General features: G+C 39.2%; 1 long non-coding RNA gene across 2 annotated transcripts in view; it reads left to right on the forward strand.

The window, feature by feature from the left end:
• The window catches only part of LOC144284512 (uncharacterized), a 45,106-nt gene that overhangs the window by 13,681 nt on the left and 15,512 nt on the right, over positions 1-15,913 (forward strand). Inside the window, exon 1 of one of the 2 annotated variants that reach the window (XR_013352941.1) lies at positions 7,339-7,406. The exons of the other annotated variant lie outside the window; for it this stretch is intronic. This is a non-coding gene — a long non-coding RNA (uncharacterized LOC144284512). Of the gene's footprint in view, positions 1-7,338; positions 7,407-15,913 lie in introns of those variants that run through there. 2 annotated transcript variants of the gene reach the window in all.

A 15,913-nucleotide genomic window follows, 5' to 3' on the forward strand; every position in this document is an offset into this window, starting at 1 on the left:
TGGCTTATTTCAATAATAGTGTGGGCTGACAGGTATCTGACACTTGCTTCTCTGGGATACATAGAAAATAACGTGATGCCCACCACAAGGAGAGTCTTGTAGCTAAGTTTTATCCACGGGAACACAGTGGAGAGTGGGACTTGCTGATGAGTCATTCAAGAATGTCACCAGGTGTTGAGCCAGCACATAATATTAGGCCTTATTCTAGGCCTTAGGCTGTACTGCTGTCTCCTCGAAGTGGGAAGTTAGTTTGCTGTAACATGAAGAAGTGTAAGCATGGGCCTTGGCAGTGGACTGGGCAGCTTTGAGCCTTTGGATCACGGGAAAGTCACATAACATTCCTGTGCCTTGATTTCCCCACCTGCAAATGGGAATAATGTGCACCTTCTTCATCAGGCAGTTGTGAATACGAATCCAGTTCTGTGTTGTCTCTACAGCCCTTGGCTCAGGGCCCAGCCCACTCCATATTGCTCAGAACATTCATCCAGTCTTCGGAGCAAGTCTCCTTCTGTTTTGATCTTTGAGCTCTCAAGGGTCTCAGGGACAACTAAGTCCTCTCTGCTTCCTAAGATGGTTGAAGAAAATGATGTGGCCTAATATGGTTCTAGATTACAGAACTCAAATTCTGGTGGCCGGCCACACTGGGCTCCATAAAGAGGAGCTGAGTGCAGTCTCTCTAGACCTAGTGCATCTCTCCCTCTCACCTCCCTCCCTCTCAGTCCAGGGCCATTCAATCACTTAAATCATCAGCACCACACACCGTTCACTTTTCCTCAAATATGCTCCATCCTGGGCTACAGCCTGACCTACCTCAGGGGCCTCAATTCTATATTGGGCTTCACGAGTTTCAAGACACGTGGGGTTGACAATCAGGCTGCCCCGATGCTGCTTCAGGGATGCTCTCCATCATCTCTGCCTATCAAAAGCTCTAAATTCATTAATCTATTTTATTCTTCAAGGCCCAGGAGGTATCTTCCCATGAAACTCCTTTATTCTCTTAGCAGGACATGATATTGTCCTTTTCTTGTGCCTTTATTTATGGTCTGTTCCAGGCTTGGACACTTACCCATCATAACTGTGTCTTGTGTTGCTGATGATACTTTTATAAATGCAAATGTCATCATCTGCCTAAGATGTGAGTCTGGTACAGGGTGGGCACTGGATGTACTGTTTCTGATTAACCTCCTGAAAACCATGTGTGTGCTCCTGAAGCCTGGTGGGATAGCATGCGTGGTCCTGGAGGAGTAGGAAAAACAGGGCCCAGGGTTTTGAGAGGCAACATCTCCTGACTCCTATTTTTGGCTCAACTGCTGATGCTCTGCTTACATTTTGCTGTCTGGTGGAGAGAAGCTGATCCTGGGCTTGGTTTTAATTTCTGACCTCAAATCTGAGTCACGCAAACTAGGGCCCTGATCCTGGAGAGTTTGGTAGCAAGATTTGCTCTGGAAAAGCGGAAGAAGGAAAAGCGGAAGAAGGAAAAGCAACTAACATGCACTGAGTGCCTTATACATGCATCCTATGACAGCCATTACCACCCTACAAATCACATCTCTCTGTTGCAGACATCGTGCACAGATTGTACAGGGGGATTCTCCAGGAAGCAGGCTCTGAGCTGGAGACTGGCGTATGAGGAATATATTGGGGAGAGTTCCTGGGTTTAATGGGGAAAGAAAGGAAGCAGGCGTTGGGTAGAGGAAGAGGTTGGGCCACTATATAGTCACAACAAAGGCTTTGGTCATTCCAAACACATTTCTTGTCTTCCTTGAATCCATGGCCTCATCTCTGAAAATCACTTCTCATAGTGCAGGCCCCAGTGCTGGGTTTTCCTCTGACACCTTTATCTTGATCTTTGATGACCTTTGATCTGCCAGGAACAGGTCCTGGACCAAAGTTGGCCCCATCAACTGTTCTTTCCTGGGACCGACACACGGGGTACCAGTTAGTCCGAGTGGTGGCAGTCATTTTATGTTGTATGCATGGAATGTTGAGAAAGTCAGTCTGGACAGCATGTTAGCTATAGCTAATAATATTAGTTATATACTTGAATGTTGCTAAGAGAGTAGTTCTTAAAAGTTCTCAGTACAAGAGAAAATATATTTGAAACTATGTGTGGTGATGGATGTTAATTAGCTTCGTTGTGGCAATCATTTTGCAATATATACAAATAACAAACCATTATGTTGTACACCTGAAACTAAGATAATGTTATATGGCAATTATATCTCAAAAATTAAAAATTAAAAAAAGAGACAGTGAGACAAACATAATGCTTCTCAATCTTATCAGTAATAAGAGGAATAAAAAAAAAAGAGGAATGGAAATTAGATTGAAATACCAATTTTCACTGGTGAGAATGACCACTATTTAAAAGAATAACGGTGGGATCCCTGGGTGGCGCAGCGGTTTGGCGCCTGCCTTTGGCCCAGGGAGCAATCCTGGAGACCCGGGGTCGAATCCCACATCAGGCTCCCGGTGCATGGAGCCTGCTTCTCCCTCTGTCTGTGTCTCTGCCTCTCTCTCTCTCTCTCTCTCTGTGACTATCATAAAAAATAAAAATAAAAAAAAATAAAAGAATAACGGTATTTGGGATTGGTAATGGTATTGAGAAATAGTGCACAGTTAGATTACAAAATTGAGTAAAAAATGATGATAGAATTCTGGAGAGCAGTTTTATACCATGTCACTAAAGTCTGAGGTAAGAACTTTGACTTCTAGAAATCTCATTAAAAAAACAAACAAACAAAAAAAACAAAACCAGTCTATAAAGAGACAGACATGATAACTCCTATAACACGTGAGGTCAAAAGGAGGTGAAGTGACAAAACTCCTGGATTCCTGAGGATTTAATGTTTCTTAGTCCTCTTTGCTTGTGAGGCTGATTGCTCTTCCCATCCTTGGTTCTGTAAAATAGCCTGGTGTTCTCTTCTTTTGCACCTTCCCTTTCCTCAAATCAAAGATGGCTTCTGTTACTTACAAGGAAAAGAGTGTTGAGTAAGAGTACAGATGATAACCTTGAGGTTCAGAGAGTTCGAGGAACTTATCCAAAATTACACTGCAAATCAGTAACAGAACAAGGATCGAAACGCAGGTTACTTTCTTTCTTTCTTTTTTTTTTTCCAGCAGAAATTTTTTCTGTAGTGCAGTATTTCAAATGTAAAATTAACTAAAATAAAGTTGAAGCTTTGGGAGTATTTTATTCATTTACACTTGTTAAAGCTTTTAATGTTTTAAAGCAAATTCCTGTCAGTATTTCAGTAGATTTGATCAATTTAAAAAACTTGGGTATAGGCAGAGTAGATACTATAATCTTCATTTTGCAAATAAGGAAGCTGAAGCCTGGGTCTGGAACAAAGTTGAGAGAGAGAGAGAGAGAGAGAGAGAGAGAGAGAGAGAGGAGGCTGAATTTCAAAGATGAGTCCAACACATCCAGTTTGGTCTTCAATATCCTCTTCTCTGGATGAGTAGAGTTGACTCAAAAGGGGCAGAGGCCAAAAGACTCTGTTAGATGTTGGCTCCTGTGGAGTTGGAGTTAGAATGAACATTTTAGCTGAGGAATCATGAAATGCTGAGAACTGGAAGAAGCCAGGTTCTGAATGCTGTGAAGATCAGGGACAAACACCAAATACTAGGACCAGAGGGAGTCCCTTGGATCTTATAGATCCAGAAAATTGAAAAAAATGTTGAAGCGAACATGAGGAGACCCCTAGATCTGTGTGGTTTACTGTCTACCGAGGGTGCCTGCCATGCTTATTAGGGTCAACCTAAAGAACCAGAGTCGGGGAGATAGTATCATGTGATACAAGGTTGGCTGTTCTGTATAATTTTTCCCATTCAGTATTGAATTCTTTTTCAGAATGAGGCCAGGTATAAATAAATAATAAACAAACGAGGAAAGGAAGAGTGCTTCAGGCTAATGTGAAGTTTCATATAATCACTCTCACTTCTTTGACTCTGAGCTATTATCTTTGGAGTTTTGAAAATAAATCTAATATAGACTACAGATACTTTGAACTCTGTAAGTCATAAGTTTTAAGATAGGAATAGAAATGCAATTTTCTTTCTGAAAATTTTCAACTAGTGTATCTCATTCATGACCTATTCCAGATCTCCATTCGGCAGTCCAGTGCCAGAATTCTGTTGATTATACTCTATTGGTGCATGGGTGCATGCTCTTTGTCATTGGCTAACAAATTCCTACATGTGCTTCTCTGTTGGAGATTCTGGTGAGCAGAGAAACCATGGTTAACTGGCCAGTCTGCATCATTTTATTCTAATATTTCCATGTCCACTCTCTATTCTTCTGTTGGCCTGATGACAATAGCATTGGTCATCTGAAAGTCCAATGGGTTTTTCTATGGGTATTCAATGGAATCTGATGCATAATTTTTTTTTTGAGAAGGTAAATATGCATCTTCAAGAGATTCAAAAGAGAAGTGGTTGTGTGTGTTGTCCACTTTAAGAGTATAACAGCCGGTTATTTTGCCAGCAAGATAGGTTTATTGGGGAATAGCAGAGGAATTGGAATTAGGGACATGCAAGCTATGACAAACCATAGTTAGTCTGGAGACCAAAGGAGAGGAATGTTACCTTACAGGAAAAGATAGGAAGTTAGGAGGGGCTGCTTTGAGAAGAAGTTCACGGGAGCAAAGCAAGAGCTCTGGGTGATGATGGTTTCTCAATAGTTGAGCAGTGGTATTTTTGTATTGGCAGAGCTTGTTGCTGGACAAGGAGGCAAGGTAAGAATCTGCCCATTGGGTCTACATTTGACAGAGTGGTAGTGTGCGAGAGCTCCCCTTTCTGGCTTCCTGACTTCACTTAAAATAAGGTTTCCTTTATTCAGTTTCACAATGTGCATGTCAGAGTGTATGTATACCTGCAGCTGTATGTGTGGGTTTGTGGGAAGAGGTGAGCAACATATGAGTGTGGTGGATATAGGTGGTAAAATGCCTACTTTGAATTATTCCATTCTTTTCAACTAAACAAGGACAATTTAAAACATTGCTTCTGTTCTAGATTTCACTGAAACTTGGATTCAGCCCATGCTTCTGTTGACATCACCTTTATCAGGGAGCACTGGGGGCAGGGCTATGGTGGCAAAAAGGATTCTATTACCTATTCTGAAGAGGACAGAGTCCTTTTCAGATGAATAAATAGAGAGCAGCCTTCCAGCTCTGAGGTGACTGTTTTACAGGAAAGTATTTGTTTTGAGTGCTAATGTGAACCACAAGTATTAATCTGGGCTCTTCATTTCATTGACATGCTTCACATTCTATGTGGTTTCCTGCTGTGACATTTGTAACTGTTGAAAGTGCTCAGTGTCCTGCTGTTCCTCCTTGACAAGTCCACTAAGCAATGGTGGCATTGACTGGTGTCTCCCTGGGCCTACTGTCACAGTGATGTCACTAGGACAGGCTGCCTCCCCACCAGAAATACGCTTTACTTGCCTGGTTTAGTTGGATCAGAATTTATAATTTAGAGTTAGAAAGCACATAAAGGGCTTATTTGTGTGAAATATGAAATGTGAAAATGCAGAGTCAGAAAAACGAAGCCATTTGGCTAACAGAAGAATTATGGGTAGTGGGGAAATTAGAACCTAGGGTTATTTCTATTGTGATGATTCTGTGGTATTTAATGATTAATTATTCAGACCCTGTATTTATCAAACACATAAGCCATTTACAAAATTTTTCAATCCATACTCAATATTTTTCCATGTGCTCTCCTAGGAGATTAGGGACAGAGAGTCTTGATTTCACATGGGAGTATTGAATGGTTAAGAAATGTAAGTAGCAATGCTTAAGTCAATTAAGTCAGTGACTTGAATGAGTGGTTTACAAACAAACACTTTGAGGTGTTTGAGCCAATTGTTAAATTCAATTGGCTCTGTTTTGGCTCCTATTTTGGAATTCCAACACCTGATAAGTATTAAGTAAATTTGGAAAGAATAGGCACACACCATATTTGCTCTTTCAGGCTCCTACAGATTGATAAGTTAATAAGTGAGCTTGCTAAATATTCATTCACTGGTGGATGCTACTTACTGTGCTGGGTGTTTGGATATATAGAAGAGAAAGCTTTTACAAAAATGGTTAAGGAAATTGCTAATGAAGAGGAGAAAATGCTCATCTCATCAGAATTCCTGATTTTCAGAATTTAGAAATTTGGCCATGGTTTGTCAAGAAACTGATGGAAAGTTTTCTCTCTTTTGGAGATTTTAAAAAGAAGGCAGCCATCTTTGTTGTTAGCTTAAGAACTGGAATTCTTATAAGTAGAAAAATAAAAGAATAATTGTCATACCAGGTCCAGTAACACAACTAGGTTCCAGTGCTTATTTTTTCTTATTCCTGATCTTTTAAGCTGATTTCCAATTCATAATATAATCAGCCATCAAATTCCATGAGGTCGTCCATACCAAGAGGTATTTTATTTTATTAGTTATGATTTTAAAAAATTATATTAAATTTGCCAACATACAATATAACACTCAGTGCTCATCGAGAGACTGTTTTAAATCTTGAAACCATATGGAATAAGGCACCTCTCCTGGTGTCCTCTCTATCTTTTGAGAGACTAGTTACTCTGTACCTATCAGTTAATAGGCAGCGTGCCAGGAAGAAGGCTGACTATCTCAAATTCACTGCAATAAAAAGAAGATTCTTCAATGAGGAAATGGCATAACTCAAGACTTCCCTTCTTCCTAGGTAAACACTAGCAAATGCTCTAAGTTAAGTTGACCCATGATGAAAGAATCAAATTGTTTGAGTATATCTACACGCTGTACTTTTGATGAAGATTTTCTGCCAAATTATAGAGGCATAGAAGCAAATAAAAGTTCTTGCACCACAATTCCACTACCTAGACGTTTTTAATAGTAGCATTGAATTCATCTTTCTGTTCATATGCACTGTACACGTAGATAGAAAGGAATAAGATCATCAAGTAGAATCAAATCAATAAGTTGCTTTTGGCACAATATATTAACTTCAGTTTTATATCAAGCCAACAGAAAAAAAGAAACAAGTAGATTTATAGGAAGTGCTGAACTCACATAAATGTTTCTCTACCTCCAGAGTTTCTAGTTTTTAAAAGATCTTTTTAAGGTTATGAGAAAAGACTATGGAAAAAAATTAAGAAATGGAAATCCTTGTGTGTGTTTTATAGCTCTATGCTTCTGGTTTTGACAATATTGAGGGATGCCTTGCTATAAAAATGGAGGAATTAGCACCTTGAACAGCCCTCCCCTTCCCCTCCCCTCCCCTCCCCACTCCTGACTTCTATTTTTACTATGTCAATGTTTATAAACATCTACATTCTGGAACAAACAAAGGGTTGCAGAACGGGAGGAGGGTGGAGGAAGGGGGTAACTAGGTGACAGGCATTAAGAAGGGCATGTGATGAGATGAGCAGTGAGTATTATACTATATGTTGGCAAATTGAATTTAAATTAAAAATATCATTCGACAAAAAAATCAGGTTACAAACAATATTATAGTATAATCATATTTCTACTTTTAAAGATAAATAGGTATTTTAGAGAGATTATAAGAATATAAAATAACCAAATTACTATAGATTGTGGGAGAGACTTACTGTTTCCTTTTTGTTTGTCTATATTTTCTAAATTATATACAAATAATATTTTTTAATATTCACCATCATGTAATATAATATTTTTATTTTAAATAAGTTCAAGAATTTTACCTATACCATTAACTTTATTAATCATACGTTCTCATACACCACCCCTCACACATTAAAATACATGGAGTTTTCTTTTGCTTTACAGAACACAAGAATTGAGACAGATAATGATGTGTACAAGTCAGTACTTGTGATCGTTAATTTTATATGCCAACTAGACCGGGACATGGGGAGCCCAGATGAACCATCATTTCTGGGTGTATATGCGAGGGTTATTTTTGGATGAGATTAGCCTTTGAATCAGTTAAGTCGATTGCTCTCCCCAGTGTGAGTAGGTGTTCAATCCATTGAAGGCCTGAATAGAACAAAAAAGGAGGAAGGGAGCATTCACTCTGCTTGACTGAATGATCTGAGACATCATGTTTCTGATCCCTTGGCCTGAGATTTACACTATCTGTTCTCCTGGTTCTTGGGTCTTTGGATTCAGGCTGGAATTTATACCACTGGCTTTCCTGGGTCTCCAGCTTGGGGATGGTAGATCGTGGGTCTTAGCCTCCATAATCAAGTAAGCCAATTCCTCTCTCTCTCTCTCTCTCTCTCTCTCTCTATATATATATATATATATATATATATATATATACACACACACGCACACACACACACACACATATACATGTATATACGTGATTGAGTAGCACATGCAGATGGAGCATAAATCAAAGCAACGTAAAAAGTGCATGTTGAACAACCTGTACTCTATTAATGCCCCTGTTACTTAGTTCCCATCCTCTGCAAATGTTAACATCTCTTTTTATTCACCCAGCATTTGACATTTTATACAAGTATATAGTCTTCTGGACCTTATTTTTGCCACACAACAATGTATTTTGGAGTTCTTTCCATAATAGTGTACAGAGAGCTTCTTCATTCTACATTACACTGCATAATATTCTATTATACAAATGTGCCACAAATTACTTAAACAGCCCCTCCCATTGAAGGACCCCAGGTCATTCCAACTTGCTGTTATTATAGACAATTCTGGAAAAAAATTGTACACAAAGCATTCAGTACATATGCAAATGTATCCAAGAGCAATTTCCAGAAATGAGGTTGCTGAGTCAAAGGATAAATGCATTTGTTATTTTGATGGTTCTTGCCAGTTGCCCTCCACAGTGGTTGAACAAATTTATATTCCCTCTAGCATGGTATTAAAATGTATGTTTCTCTAAAACTTTTGCTATTAGGATATGTTGTCAAATTTTTGGATTTTTTTTTCAGCTTTCTTAGGATAAATGAAGTGAGCTTATTTCCATATGTTTAAGGGCCACTTGTGTTTTCAGAGAATTATTAAAGTCCTTTAGCATTTTCATCTGGATTGTCAGTTGCTTTGATATTTAGGTACTCATTAAGGTATTTAATTATCTTAATTATACAACTAAAAAAAAGGAAGTACAAAAACACTCCCATATATAAAATCATCCTAAGTGACAATACCCCAAATTTTTGACATGCAATTTTTAGATAGATTTATTTATTTATTTATTTATTTATTTATTTATTTATTTATTTATTTATTTGAGAGAGAGAGGGAGAGAGAGAGAAGGAGACAGAGGGAGGGGGAGATAGAGAATCTTAAGTAGAGGCCATGTCCAGCATGGGGCCTCATGTGAGGCTTGATCTCACCACGCTGAAATCATGACTTGAAGCAAAATCAAGAGTTGGATGCTTAACCACCCAGGCATCATTATATATACTTATTTTATATTACAGCATCATGTCACACATATGATTAGGCAGTTTTTTTAAAACATGTTGTGAACATCTTACTATTACAATTGAATGCATTCTACACTGAGGAGACATGGGATCCTTGGAGCTGGAGGGATGAGGCAAGTCGAGATCCACAAGAAGTGGAAATGTTTTAGACAACAAGGAGATTAAGAACGAATGCTGGAAAGTCAGAAGTAGGAGTAATGACAGGGTCTTGGAGGTGAGATAAGATTTCAAAGAGGAGATTTGGGGGATCCCTGGGTGGCGCAGCGGTTTGGCGCCTGCCTTTGGCCCAGGGTGCGATCCCCGCAGACCCGGGGTCGAATCCCACGTCGGGCTCCCGGTGCATGGAGCCTGCTTCTCCTTCTGCCTGTGTCTCTGCCTCTCTCTCTCTCTTTCTCTCTCTGTGACTATCATAAATAAATAAAAAAAAAAAAAAAAAAAAAAAAGGAGATTTGGGCAAGTACAGGTTAGATCAAGTAAGGAAAAAGGGAGACCCTATATTGGATAATTACTGTAAGGTGCGGGTTAATCAGCATTGGGCTCAATGATGTGCAGACTCTCACCTGGGCCAGGGTATCCAAAGGGAGGAGGCAAGGATGAAATTGGTTTAGGTCAAGTTTTCCAATTTTGCCTTAAATATTTAGAGAATAATTTTATCAGAACTATACTGCTACTTTCAAAGACAAAATAAAGATTCATTATGATTTATATATTTTCTGGGGATATGTGAAATATGATTTTCCTAGTTGATCTCCTGGTGCCCTTCATCAGAAAAGACATAAAACATATGTTTTGAATTCACATGATGATTTTTAGTATTCTTTCTACTGGCCCTTACAGTTCACTATAGGAAAGTCCTTCTAGTCCTGGGAGTTTGCTCTTCTCCTGTTCTGGAGTGATCTCTTCTCTACCATTCATTTAATATTCCTAATGATTTCCAAAAGTCGCTGTGGTCCCTGGACCCATAGCATCAGCATCACCTGGGACATCAATAGAAGAATGCTGATTCTCAAGCCCCACCCCAAATCTACTGACTAAGAAACTAATAGGTAGAGATCAGCAATCTGTATATTAACAAGCTTGCCAGCTGAGTGTGATGTGCAGCCAAGTTTGACAACTGCTAGCTTAGGACTATAGTCTCTCAAAGTTTCTCTTAGGAGGAACTACAGTGAAGTTTTTAAAGGTCTTTTTTTTTTTTTTTAAAGATTTTACTTATTTATTCATGAGACACACACACACACACACACACACAGAGGCAGAGACACAGATAGAGGAAAAGCAGGCTTTATGCGGGAAGCCTGACCAGGACTCGATCCTGGAACTCCAGGATCACGCCCTGGGTGGAGGGCAGGCGCCAAACCACTGAGCCACCCAGCGATCCCTACGGTGAAGTTTTTGATGAAGATGAGAGAAAAGGCCTTTGTATTTTATCTTCTGGCAATCCTACACTATGTTTATTCTTATATTATAGCTGAGAAAACAGGTCCAGAATGCTCTAGTTTTGCAGAATTGGAGCTTGCATTTCAGTGGAGGGATGTTGCTTTTAGGCAAGGTTTGAAGAGAGAGAGAGAGAGAATACATGTGTGGAAGTGTATTTGTGTATTGGGGTCACAGGGAAGGGAGAAAGGAAAATAATTTATATATTAATTTTAAGATCCTGGCCCCCATCTCACACCATATACAAAAAGTAACTCCAAAGGAATCTAAAACTATAAAACTCTTAGAAGAAAATATAATAGGAAATCTTTGTAACCTTGGCTTAGGTAATGGTTTCTCAGATACAGTACCGAAAGCACAAGCAACAACAATGAAAATAGATAAACTGATCGTCATAGAATTAAAAACTTCTGTGCTGCAAATGAAATCAAGAAATTGTAAAAAACATAAAAATAAAAAAAATTAAAAATCAGTTCATGGAATTGGAAGAAATATTTGCAAATCATATAGCTGATAAGGACTTTGTATCTAGAACATTTAAAGAGTTCTTACTACCCAACAATAAAACCCAAATAACCCAGTTAAAGAATGGGCAAAGGAGGAAAACAGTATGGATATTCATCAAAAAATTAAAAAAAAAGAGGGGCACCTGGGTGGCTCAGTTAGTAGTCTGACTCTTGGTTTCAGCTCAGGTTATGATCTCAGGTTCTTGAGATTGAGCCCTGTGACTTGGCTCTGTGCTAAGTGTGGAGCCTGCTTAAGATAATCTCTCTCACTCTCCCTCTGGCCCCACCCTCCCACTTTCATGCTCTCTAAACAACAATAAAAATTAAAAATAGAAATACTGTGTGATCTAGTAATTCCACTACTGGGTATTTATCCAAAGAAAATGAGAATACTAATCTGAAAAGATACATGTGCCCCTGTTTATTGCAGCACTATTTACAATAGCCAAGATACGGAAACAATCTAATCGTCTATCAATAGATGAATGGATAAAGACAATATTGTGAGACAATATTTCTCAGCCATAAAAAAGAATGAGACCTTGCCATTTGTGACAACATGATTGGACCTGGAGGGTATAACACTAAGTGAAATAAGTCAGACAGAGAAAGACAAATACCATATGATTTCACTCACATGTGAAATCTAAAAAACAAAACAAATAAACAAAAAATCAAACTTTAAAAAAAAAAGCAGAAACAGACCCATAAATACAGAGAATAGTCTGATAGTTGCCATAGGGAAGAGGTGGGGATAGGCATAATGGGTGAAGGGGAGTGGGAGATACAGGCCTCCAGTTATAGAGTGAATAGGTCATGGGAGTAAAAGGCACAGCATAAGGAACACAGTCAATGGTATTGTAATAGCATTGTATGGTGACAGATGGTAATTACACTTGTGGTGAGCACAGCTTAAGGTATAGAGTTGTCCAATTGCTGTATTGCACACCTGAAACAAATGTAACATTGTGCGTCAACTATGCTTCAATGAAAAAAAGTGGGCAAAGGATTTGAATAGACATTTCTCCAGAAAAGATATACAAATGGCCAATAAGCATTTAAAAAGATGCTCAACATCATTAGTCATTAGAGAAACATGAATCAAACCTACAATGAGATATGACTTCACACCCAGTGACATGGCTAGAATAAAGATGACAGATAATAACAAGTGTTGATGAAGGAGTGCAGAAAATTGGAACCCTCATTTACTGCTAGTGAGGATGTACAATGGTGCAGCCACTTTAAGATTTGTCAGTTCCTCAAAATGTTAAACACAGAGTTACCATAGGAACCAGCAATTCTACTTGTAGGTATATATCAAAGGCAAATGAAAATATACGTCCACACAAATTTTTACACAGCTGTTCATAGCACATTATACATAATAGCCAAAAAATGGAAACAATCCAAATGTCTGTCAAGCGAATATGTTTGACATATTCATAAAATGGAATATTGTTTATTGATAAAAGGGAATGGAATGCCAATATATGCTAAAACATGGATGGACTTTGACAATTTATGGCCATATATAATTGCCATTTATGTGGAATGTTCAGACTAGGTAAGTACAAAGAGACAGGGAGTAGGTTAGTGGTTGCCAGGGACTGGAAGAAGGGAATGATGGAGAATAACTTAGGAGATGGGCTTTCTTGGTGGGGTGGTGAAATGTTCTAAAATTAAGTGGTGATGATGGTTGCATGGCCCTGTGAATACAGTGACTACTGAATTGTATACTTTTAAAAAATGAATTTTATGGAATGCAAGTCATAGCTCAAGAAAGCCATGACAAAAAAAATTAGTTAAGATCCTGGGGTGTAAGATAAGAGCACAGAGCAAGAGTCATTTTTATCGAGCCATGCTTACATCTCCAGAGAAATCCCTCAAGAACCATAGGGCAGAGAGTCAACTTGGAAACACTGAGCTCTGTCAATAAATTCTATTATATTGCTTGGAGGCCCCTGCCCTAAAATATCCCAAAGACTGCAGTACCAAGTTCAGAAAATTAATTCCAAATCTGAATTGGGAGATATTGGGGGGGGGGGTGTGAAGGTATTCATGTCACTGAGCCCCGTCTGACGTGATAGAGAGCCAGAATGAAGAACTGGTAGGGATGGAGGGATTAGGAAGAGACGCCATCACACAAAAGAATCCAATTTCCTTATTGTGAATGTCTTTGCTCATTATTCTGATGAAAGGTGTGAGTCTCTACCCTCAGTGCAAATGAAGATAGAGTGGAGTAGCTGCTGGAAGGTAAAGAGCATCCCAGCTGGCTCTGGCAGCCCATGGAACCTGGACTTAGCCTTAATCAGCAGCAAACACAGTCAACCACGCTCTCTGTGGTTGGTTCCAGATCACTTAGAAAGAGGCCAGCAGCTGGTGTTTTGGGAATTGAGCTGATGAGATATTATTATCTGCCCATCTTCATTTTCAAAACATAAAAAAAAGAGATTCAAACAAATGCAGGGATCCTTGTTTTTAGCTCAGCTAAAGTGTGCATGAGGGATGAGAAACAGTTCAGGGTTTAAAGGGTGCTGGCTGGAGATCTGCTGGTGATACTAGGAAGGAGGAGAATGTCACCACACCCTGCTCTCCCCTGCCCGCTCCCAATGTCCTGCTTCCCCTCCTAGTCTGTCTTTGAAATTTCCCTTGACAAGTTTCGCTGACTTCTACTTTAACCATGACTGCTGGTTTTCTTTCTCAAATACAAATTTGAAGCTGTCGTTCCCTCGCTGAAAAATCCACGATAACCTTGTCTTTAGCCCACAGGATAAAGCACAACGTCTTCACATAAGATTTAAGTCCCTCATCAGGTCACAATATACTCATCCTCTTTTACTTTTCTGTCATACATCCTAAGTCTCTGGTACATGTCAAGAATTTAGGGAGAGGGGCGCCTGGCTGGCTCAGCTGGAAGAGCAGTGGCTTTTGATCTTGGGGTTGTGAGTTCCAGCCCTATGTGGGTGTGGAGGTTACTTAAAAATAAAATTTTTTAAGAGAATTTTGGGAGCACTTGTATCTTCTTTTCTTCACCTTGGGTATTCTTATTTATCCTTGAAGGTTCAGTTCAAAATATATCCTCTAGGAAGACTTTTCTGATTCCTCCAAGCTGGATTAAATGCTCCTCCATGTTGGTCCCACAAGGTCACACCTCTTCTCTCAGCACAAAATACTTAGGGTGGATCAGTCAGTTATTGCACTAGGTTGCATGCTCTAAGAACAGGCTCTTACCAGGTATGTGTTCTTCCTCCCTAGTGCAATGTCTTCTCCATTGCAGGCTCACTCTTGTGCATCTGTGCGCTTGCTCTCTCTCTTTAATGAAGGGGATGGACAGTGGGACCAGATAGGTGGATAAAATATAGACTAAGATGAAATTAAGATTGGGGCAGGGTGTGCTAAAAATCGGAACTTGCATCTATTATTGTTTCTTTGTAAAGGAAGGGCACCAGGAATGAAGGCAGTGAGAAATCCAGAATCGTCTGGGGACTTCGTGATGTGAAAAGGGTGTCCTTACCAGGAAATTAAACTGAGCTCATTATCTCATTAACTTTTGACTGGAGTGGGAATATTCAGCTGAAATTGTATTATCTTTTCAATATGACAAGTTGGTAACAACCTGGGATTTTGAAAGACATTTTGTTTTCTTAGCAAGAAATTCCACCAATACAAATGAGTATCCATGGAGAGGAATTCCATTTTAGAAAGATCCTTAAAGGCAAGAACCATGCATGTCTAAATTGCTTTGTGTGCATGATGAATCCCAACGGTTGATAAAGGTATCTTTACACTAAGATTAAATCTCACCATCAACATATTGGAGCAGTTAAAATTTTTTCACTGTTATACAAGATAATTGTGCTTGACCAAGCTTTTCCCTTCTCCCAAGAGATCCTTTGCCATGCAGATAACAGTCCGGCTTGCTTATTAGAAGCCACCAATTTTAATGTCCTTCAACTTCCAACGGATATTACAAATTCTATGTTTGATTAGATTGTTTACCTTACAGCCTTGTTTTTCAAAGATGGAAGGAGATTTCTTGACATTCTTAAACTGCTTGTTGGTCAGACTAACATCTACCTTACAAAGTAGAGGGAATCTGTGTCCTTGGAAGAAATTATTTTCTTTCTAAAGGTGGGAGGAATGTGATATAGTGCAAGAACAATGGGCTTGGAGTCAGGGATGAAAGTTTTAATTCTAATTCTTCCACAGGTTTCTTTATTCTCAATTCTCTATGAACTAGGTAGGGAACATGTACCAGAAGGGTTCTGGGGTGGGGGAAGGGAACTACTAAATGGGATCAAAACAGTAGAGACTTGATTGATGTCTTGCCTGGCTCACAAAGACCCCCATGTGTTAGCTTGGGCAGAGCAGGTCCTAGCATGTGCTCAGCAAATATTGGGGGAATGATCTTAATTGATGTCCTTCAGACAAACCTCTCTCTATATTGTGCCTCTTTTTTTTTTTCCAGAAAAGGGGAAAGAAGTGAGGGAGGGGGAGAGGGAGAGGAAGAGAGAATCTTAAGCAGACTCCTTGGTCAGTGCAGAGCCAGA

This window comes from Canis aureus, chromosome 15, assembly GCF_053574225.1.
Source record: "Canis aureus isolate CA01 chromosome 15, VMU_Caureus_v.1.0, whole genome shotgun sequence".
Lineage (NCBI taxonomy): Eukaryota > Metazoa > Chordata > Mammalia > Carnivora > Canidae > Canis > Canis aureus.